Here is a 6946-nt window from a genome sequence, read left to right as displayed (position 1 = left end):
CTGTTGCACCTTCTGCTACAAGTTCAAAAAGTGTCTCAAACTTTTTTAGTTTCACAGCTAGAGGAATTTTGTGTTTATTTCCAAAGATATATATTTTTTTCATATGTTTTTAGCTATCTTTGTCATGTATGTGTGGGCTCTAAGTCAGTAATGTTAAATTATGTAAAATGTTTTCTTTAATGGGCTTGTCAATTGTTAACTTCAATAATGATGATGGTGATGATAAAAATAAAGTACTTTCAGTTTTTCTTGAGATAAAAAATATATGCTGTTTGATCAGGTGATTTTACTCTTGGGAATATATTTTATAAAAATACAAATATAAGCATGCTTGAACAAATTGTATAAAAATGTTTATTTCAGTTTTGTTCAAAGTATCAAAAATGAGACAGAATGAATGCTTTTTGTTAGAGAAATGAATAAATCATTCTGTGTAAATTAGAGCTAACAGATAGCTTGGAGAAATACCCCATTAAAGTACTGGAAAGGAAAAAAGCAACATGCAAAAAAGTGCTTATAATGTGATCCTTTTTTCAAAAATGAATGTTGATTTTTAAAAATTCTGTATAAATGTGAACACAAACACACATAGACATATGATCTGTAATGGATTTTGATCAGGGAGAAAAATATGAATGTATATATAAGAAGTTGTTAGTATGCCTTACCTTTGGGGATTGTCATATGTGAGTAGATGAAAGAGCTTAGACTAAATAAATAGGAAAACTAAACTAAAAAAATTGTGATAGGGAAAAAAATAAAACCAAAACATTTTAGAACTTAGGTAATAAAAGACTGTCTATTTAATCCTGGAACTAACAAGCAAGTGCAAACAATGTTTGTCTGTGACCACTCACTGTGGTTTTTGACATTTGGTTGCCCTGTTGAGAAACACCAAGTTAAAGTCAGGTCCAATGATAGGTCCAGAGTGGTCACCCTACTTGTTCCTTTACAAAGGGGCAAGGTCTCTGCTCCTCACATTGCCACTATTGCCCCAGGGGCAGGAAAACCAAGAGAGCCATGATTAAGGAAAATAAATGAAGGAGAGCTTATTATCTTACAACTCTGAGTTCCCATCTGAGAGCCTTCCGTGGCAGCTGCTGATGTTATAAATAACCCTAAGTTACCAGGAAAATGGCAGCCATTACCAGAGCCTTCCAGAGCAGGAGCCTTATGGAGTAAGAAAGATCACTTTTAAGGCTCATTAGAGGAAGAACCCTTGTGTTGGTTGCTTTGGTAATTGTGAGCGGGTAGAGGTGAGGGGACAAGATAGCCTTTTAGGCTCCATTCCATTTCTCATATTCTATCAGCTGGAACTGGGTTGCTGTATAAGGGCCAAAAAGACTTTCCAGGCTAGTTTTGGACCCATGACGAACAAGGATAGTAGTCTGAGTTTCACACCAGAGAATCTGACCATTTCATTCGTAGAGCCCACATACCGCACCTGAGAGTGATGGGCCAGCCAGGAATACACATGAAGGCCAAAGAAGAAGCAAAACAGAAACTCTATTGGCTGATGTTAGCCTGATACTCATGTCTGCATTGTAAAACAATAATTTTCAAAATGTACTTTCCACTTAGAATCATATAATTTTAGAACTTGAAAGAACTTTATGGATTAAATTTATGAATGATCTCACTATGACATTTTGGGCCAGGCAATTTTTCTTTTTCTTTCTTTATTTTTTGAGTTGGAGTCTTGTTCTGTCACCCAGGCTGGAATGCTGTGGTGCGATCATGGCTCACTGCACTCTCCCGACTCTCCCGACTCTCCCGACTTCAGAATACCATCAAGAGGAGGATACCCATCATTTACTGGCCCATAAGTAATATAGAAGCCACTGAGACAGTATAATTAAAAAATGAGGAATGAGGGCAGTAGTTTGAGTTTCACACCAGAGAATCTGACCATTTCATTCTTAGAGTCCACATACTGCACCTGAGAGTGATGGACCACCCAGGAACACACAGGAAGGCAAAAGAGGCAGCAAAACAGGCACCCTACTAGCTGATGTTAGTGTGATATTCATGTCTGCCTTAGAGTTTATGAAAATGTTACATATTACAATAAAAAAGTTACAGTGATGAGTAGTATAGCTTTTATAGATAGATTAATCAAGTTAATTTGAAGATTAGCATGTATTTGTTTTTTATTAACCAGGAATATTTCCTTTATTAAAATATGATAGAATTACTTCACTAAGATCCTACATAATTTAGTACATTCAGTAACACTTTATAACAAAAGGTTATCTTCGAAACGGTGTACTCTTACCCAAGAATTACAAGCACTGCACAAATTACTTTAATCGTTTTTAGAAACCTTCTCTTGTAGGAAAGTTGTAGGAGCCTACATTTATGAGGTCAGCCAACAGCAGCCAACTGAATGTTTCCTAATGAATCTCTACTTCCAAATTTTTCTCAAGAGCTCTCCTTTGGTAGTTTCTTATAAGTTTTTAATTAAAATGATAATTTATTCTTTTTTTGAAAGAAAATGAGCATTTCTTTTTTATATATGATATGTTCAGGTAAATAATCAAACCTTTTGAAGAATCACACACACATTTTCTTGAACATAGTAGCTTTGCAGAATGCTGACATCACTCACAGTCCTGCAGGTGACTTCCTATTCTCCCTCACAGAACATGTAAGTAACGATAAAACACCGGACTTGGGCCATGCGATCATATGGGACCAAATGGCTCAACAGGTTCGTCTTTATCAGGGTTTCCTGTAAAGTACCAGGGAACCAATACAGTACCCGAGAACAAAAAGAAGTCCTGTTAATATGAATAGGCAGCTCGGAATTAGTAACTTGCCTTGAATTATATCCTCCCTCCTAAGAGTCATTAATGGAGGGCACAGAAGATGCTGAGTCTTGACTGCCCACATCAGGCATTTGCTTCACAAGCATCCCCTGCACTGAGGTATAACTGCTTATCTCCTCTCTCTTTCCTTGGCTAGTTCTGTTTCCTGTAAGCTACTTGGGCTTCTGTTTATTATGATATATTTTTGTTTCATGGCCCAGACGTAAATGAGTGCCTTCCCACTAGGTTTCAGGAGTCCAACATCTTCTTGAAGAGCTGTCACTCTATGTTCTGTTGTTGCAAAATGGGGAATAACAGCAATGGAGATTCAGGCATACCAAACCCACTGTGGACTGGTACTGACAATACATCACAAACAAAAGCCTGGAATTGTCTCACTCTACAAATGTCCACAAGGTTTTGACTCTGATCACAACCAATCAAATCTAACTCCTTATTGATGCCAAGGTGCTTTCTCCATTACCATATTCAGTATGAGCCACTATTAAACCACTTGGCAAAGCCTTCAAAAACTCAATGATGTGTGGCCAAGCAGTATGTCTCATGCTGCTGAAGTGCCCAGCAACCTATTCATAAACCTGATGGACGTACTCTTGCTCTAGTTATCAGGTTTCTTTGTCACTCTCTGGAAATGAGGGAGGAGTCTCTTTCCTCTGGCTATCACAAGCCAAAGGGTAACCCATGGGTCCGAAGGTATCTAGATTCTCCTGTCATCACCAGCCAACTCCAACAAGGCAACATAACTGGCACTGTGATACCATCTGCGTACTTAAAATCCATGACAGTCATGCCCAGCTTAATATTGATTTATGGTCAATTGTTCAGGTTTATGTTTAATGTTACCCTCCCTCAGCTATTTCTCCAAAAAGCGATCACAAACATCAGGAAGACCCCCAGGCAAAGGCTTATCTTTATCAACATAGTTGTTCTCACAGTGGAACTCATGACCAAAATGCTTTACTCTTCTGTGTTTCAAGCATTTTTGAAAATTTTGATGGTCCGTATCTTTTGTTCAATCAACACTTTCCAAAAGAATTTTCTCATCCTCAGAAGAAATTATTTCTTCTACTACTATGAGGCCTGGTAGTAAGGCTTGAGGCCCCAATTCCTTCCATTGTGCTTTTTCCACAAAATTCAAATACAGAATAATCTTTTGTCCTAAATCATCCACTATTTCTTTCCCATTGAAGGTAACATAGGCTCTCTTAGATTCTTCTGTAGTTTTGTATCTTTCAAATGAGAAGGGCTTGTTAGGTGGCATTAAGAGAGCATCCACCAGTCCACATTTCTCTAAAACCAGGAGTAGTTGGTTTCTACTCACACCATTACCTAAACCACCATTGGCAACAACTAGCCTGTCCTCTTCAGCTCAGGCTGGATTCAGATTCTCACCCTGCAAGTGCTTTGTTCTTCGCTACCCTCTCCACTCTAGAGCCAGAAAACTGTCATGGATACTTGCACAACGCCTGCTTTGGGCTTGGCCATGTTGGAGAAAAGCAGCATATGTTTGTTTATAGGAGACGTGGAATATTTGTAAGTTAGTTTTGTTGGCTTGACCTATGAGGTGCCGGAAGAGATTCAAATGTTCTTTGATCTTTTCACCAGAGAACAACAACAAAAAACTTGTTCGAGCACATAACTTAGCATTTTCTGTTGTGATGAAAATTAAAGTTGTTATATAATCTCTATAGTAAAATGGTATTTTTCTCCTTTATTCTTAGGAATTACTTCAACTCAAGTCCCCATTTACTTTGGCATCTGAACTTTCACTTTATCCATTAGCTACAATTCCTTGGTTATCATTATCATTGCATAATTTTTTCTTTCTGAAGATGGATGATAGTTCTTACAGAGTGTAGGAGTCATGTCTTGCAGTCTAACTTGGATTTTCCTCAGCACTCAGCATGATGCCCTATGCATACATAGTTTATCACAAAATTATTTACTGAATGGTCAGAAGTTTTAAAAATGAGCCTATTTTAGAATAGGAAGCCTAGTACAGAGGAGAAGACTATGGTTTTTAGTAGTTTCTCCACAGTTAAGCCCGCTTAAATTCATAAAACATTGACAAATACTGTTTTACTACTTCTCATTGACCTTTACCTTTTGGTAACATTAACCCGTATATCTTTGCTGGGATTATGATGAGATCTGGAAAAAAAAAGATAACAAAACTATTTTCTTTTCAAGCAGAGACCTCATATTCCTGGCAAATAAATCGACCTTGACAATAAAACACAGTCATTAAACAACGAGATGAATGAATAAGGAGTAGAAAAAATTTGTGTGTAATCTTCACAATGAAACTTGAAATTATCAGAAAATAATCTTGTTGGTCCTTTTAGTGGGCACCAAACCAATGAATTATTCAGAAAATTCATACATGAACAGAACGTCCAGTTTAAAACCTACCTAGTGCCAAGGTTGACAACTTCCTCAATACTAAGAGCCAGGAATAAGACTGAGGTATGCTTGTGGGTAACAGGATGGGACTTAATACATGGGCAAAGGATAAGGCAGGTGAGAAAATGAAGACAGAAAAATCAAAGGAGAATAATTTAGCATCAGGCAGACCTAATTTGAAACTCAACCTCCAGTGAGTATCAGCTGCATGAACTTGAGAAAGTTATCTCCTTTCTTAAATTTGCTTTTTTAAAAAATCTGTAAACTAGGGATACTGTAAAAGGTGGTCACAGGAATAAATTAGCTGATGAATATGAAACAGCAAGTTTCTACTTGACAGAGAGTATTTTTGCACACAGGCTCATTTAGTGGCAAAGCACCATCTCCCTGGAAGAAAGCACAGCTGCTAAGAAAAATATTGGTACAAAAATACACACTTCTGATTCAGAGAAGCTTTTGTAGGTTAAAGCAGTACGTTTCGCAGCTTTTCGCAGAGGTAAGCACGGCGGCTCCAGAAAATAAGAGATGAATGACTTAAAGTGGACTTTGTTCAGTCACTTAAACTAAGCTAAACCAAATCTGTATTGCCCTGAAACATGCTTGAGAGCAATGGTTCTTAAATAGTGGACAGCAAGCTAATGTGAATGGAGTACAAATCAAAATAAAACAGATTATCAGGCCTCATCCTGAGCCTACTGGGTCAAAAATGAAGGGTGAAGCCTAGAAAGGAGTCACTTCCCCTGAAACACTTTCCCCACCTACCACCACTCAAAGAAAGCAACAAACTTCCCTCATTGTGAGAACTGCTGAGTTTACAAATGAAGAGAGCCCAGTGTGCAAACTAGAACAAATTATACCAGATCGGGTACCCTTGATCCCATGGGCTAGGGGTTTAGACTACACGGGTCAATTCCTCAACAAAGAGTAACTGGACATTTATATCAGCATCCTGCTTCACGTTTTTTAGACCAATGCTACTTATATTTATCTTAACTTAGCTATAGTGAAGGCCATCTGGTTTTTATCCCAGAGCGTGTGTTTGAGATACTCTTCAAAACTTATGTGACTTGCATGAAGTTTAGAATTTGAAAGTTGCTTCTGCCACCTACTGGATGTTTGACCTTAGGTAAATTATTTAATCTTTCTGAGCTTCAATTTTCTCTTTCATAAAATGAAGATATTAATATGATTGTGTTGTAGTAGTCAATTCCTACATGAAATGAATCCTTTCTATTACACTCAGGATCCAGAAATCTCAAATAGACAAAACTCAGGGAAACAACATTTATATAATGCTGATTAACAAAGCCTGTTTCCATCTAGAAATGCAATAATCTATAAAACCACTTTTACAGAACTTGTCATAAAATAGGTTCTCAGAAATGCCAGTTTTTTTTTCTCTCTCCCTAACTTATGGCCACTTTTTATGTACTACCTTGCTTGTTATTTCGCATTGCATTATTATGATCTCTTGTATTATTACTTAATTTTCTATGTGTGCCTTGTTTTTCCAATTGCCTTTTAAACTCTTTGAAGAAAGCGAATACATCTTACATTCATGGTACTATTCCTAATGCCAAGCATGGAGCATTCCTAGTGCCAATCAGATAAAAGTGCTCAATAAAAATTTCAATTGATTGAGGGTGGAAATACTAAAAGATTGATGAAGAGAAGAGATGGGCGTTTATGGTGGGCAGAGTTAATGAAATACAGAG

The 6946-nt window shown here is 37.3% G+C and overlaps 1 pseudogene; it reads right to left on the bottom strand.

Annotated features, from left to right (window-relative positions):
- Positions 1 to 3597: 3597 nt before the first annotated feature.
- Positions 3598 to 4944, bottom strand: LOC117074043 (annotated as a pseudogene).
- Between the last annotated feature and the right edge of the window lie 2002 nt (positions 4945 to 6946).

Source organism: Trachypithecus francoisi, unplaced genomic scaffold (assembly GCF_009764315.1).
Source record: "Trachypithecus francoisi isolate TF-2019V2 unplaced genomic scaffold, Tfra_2.0 Lachesis_group5, whole genome shotgun sequence".
NCBI lineage: Eukaryota > Metazoa > Chordata > Mammalia > Primates > Cercopithecidae > Trachypithecus > Trachypithecus francoisi.
The sequence above is the reverse complement of the archived record's forward strand: the minus strand, read 5'-3'. Positions and strand labels throughout refer to the sequence as shown.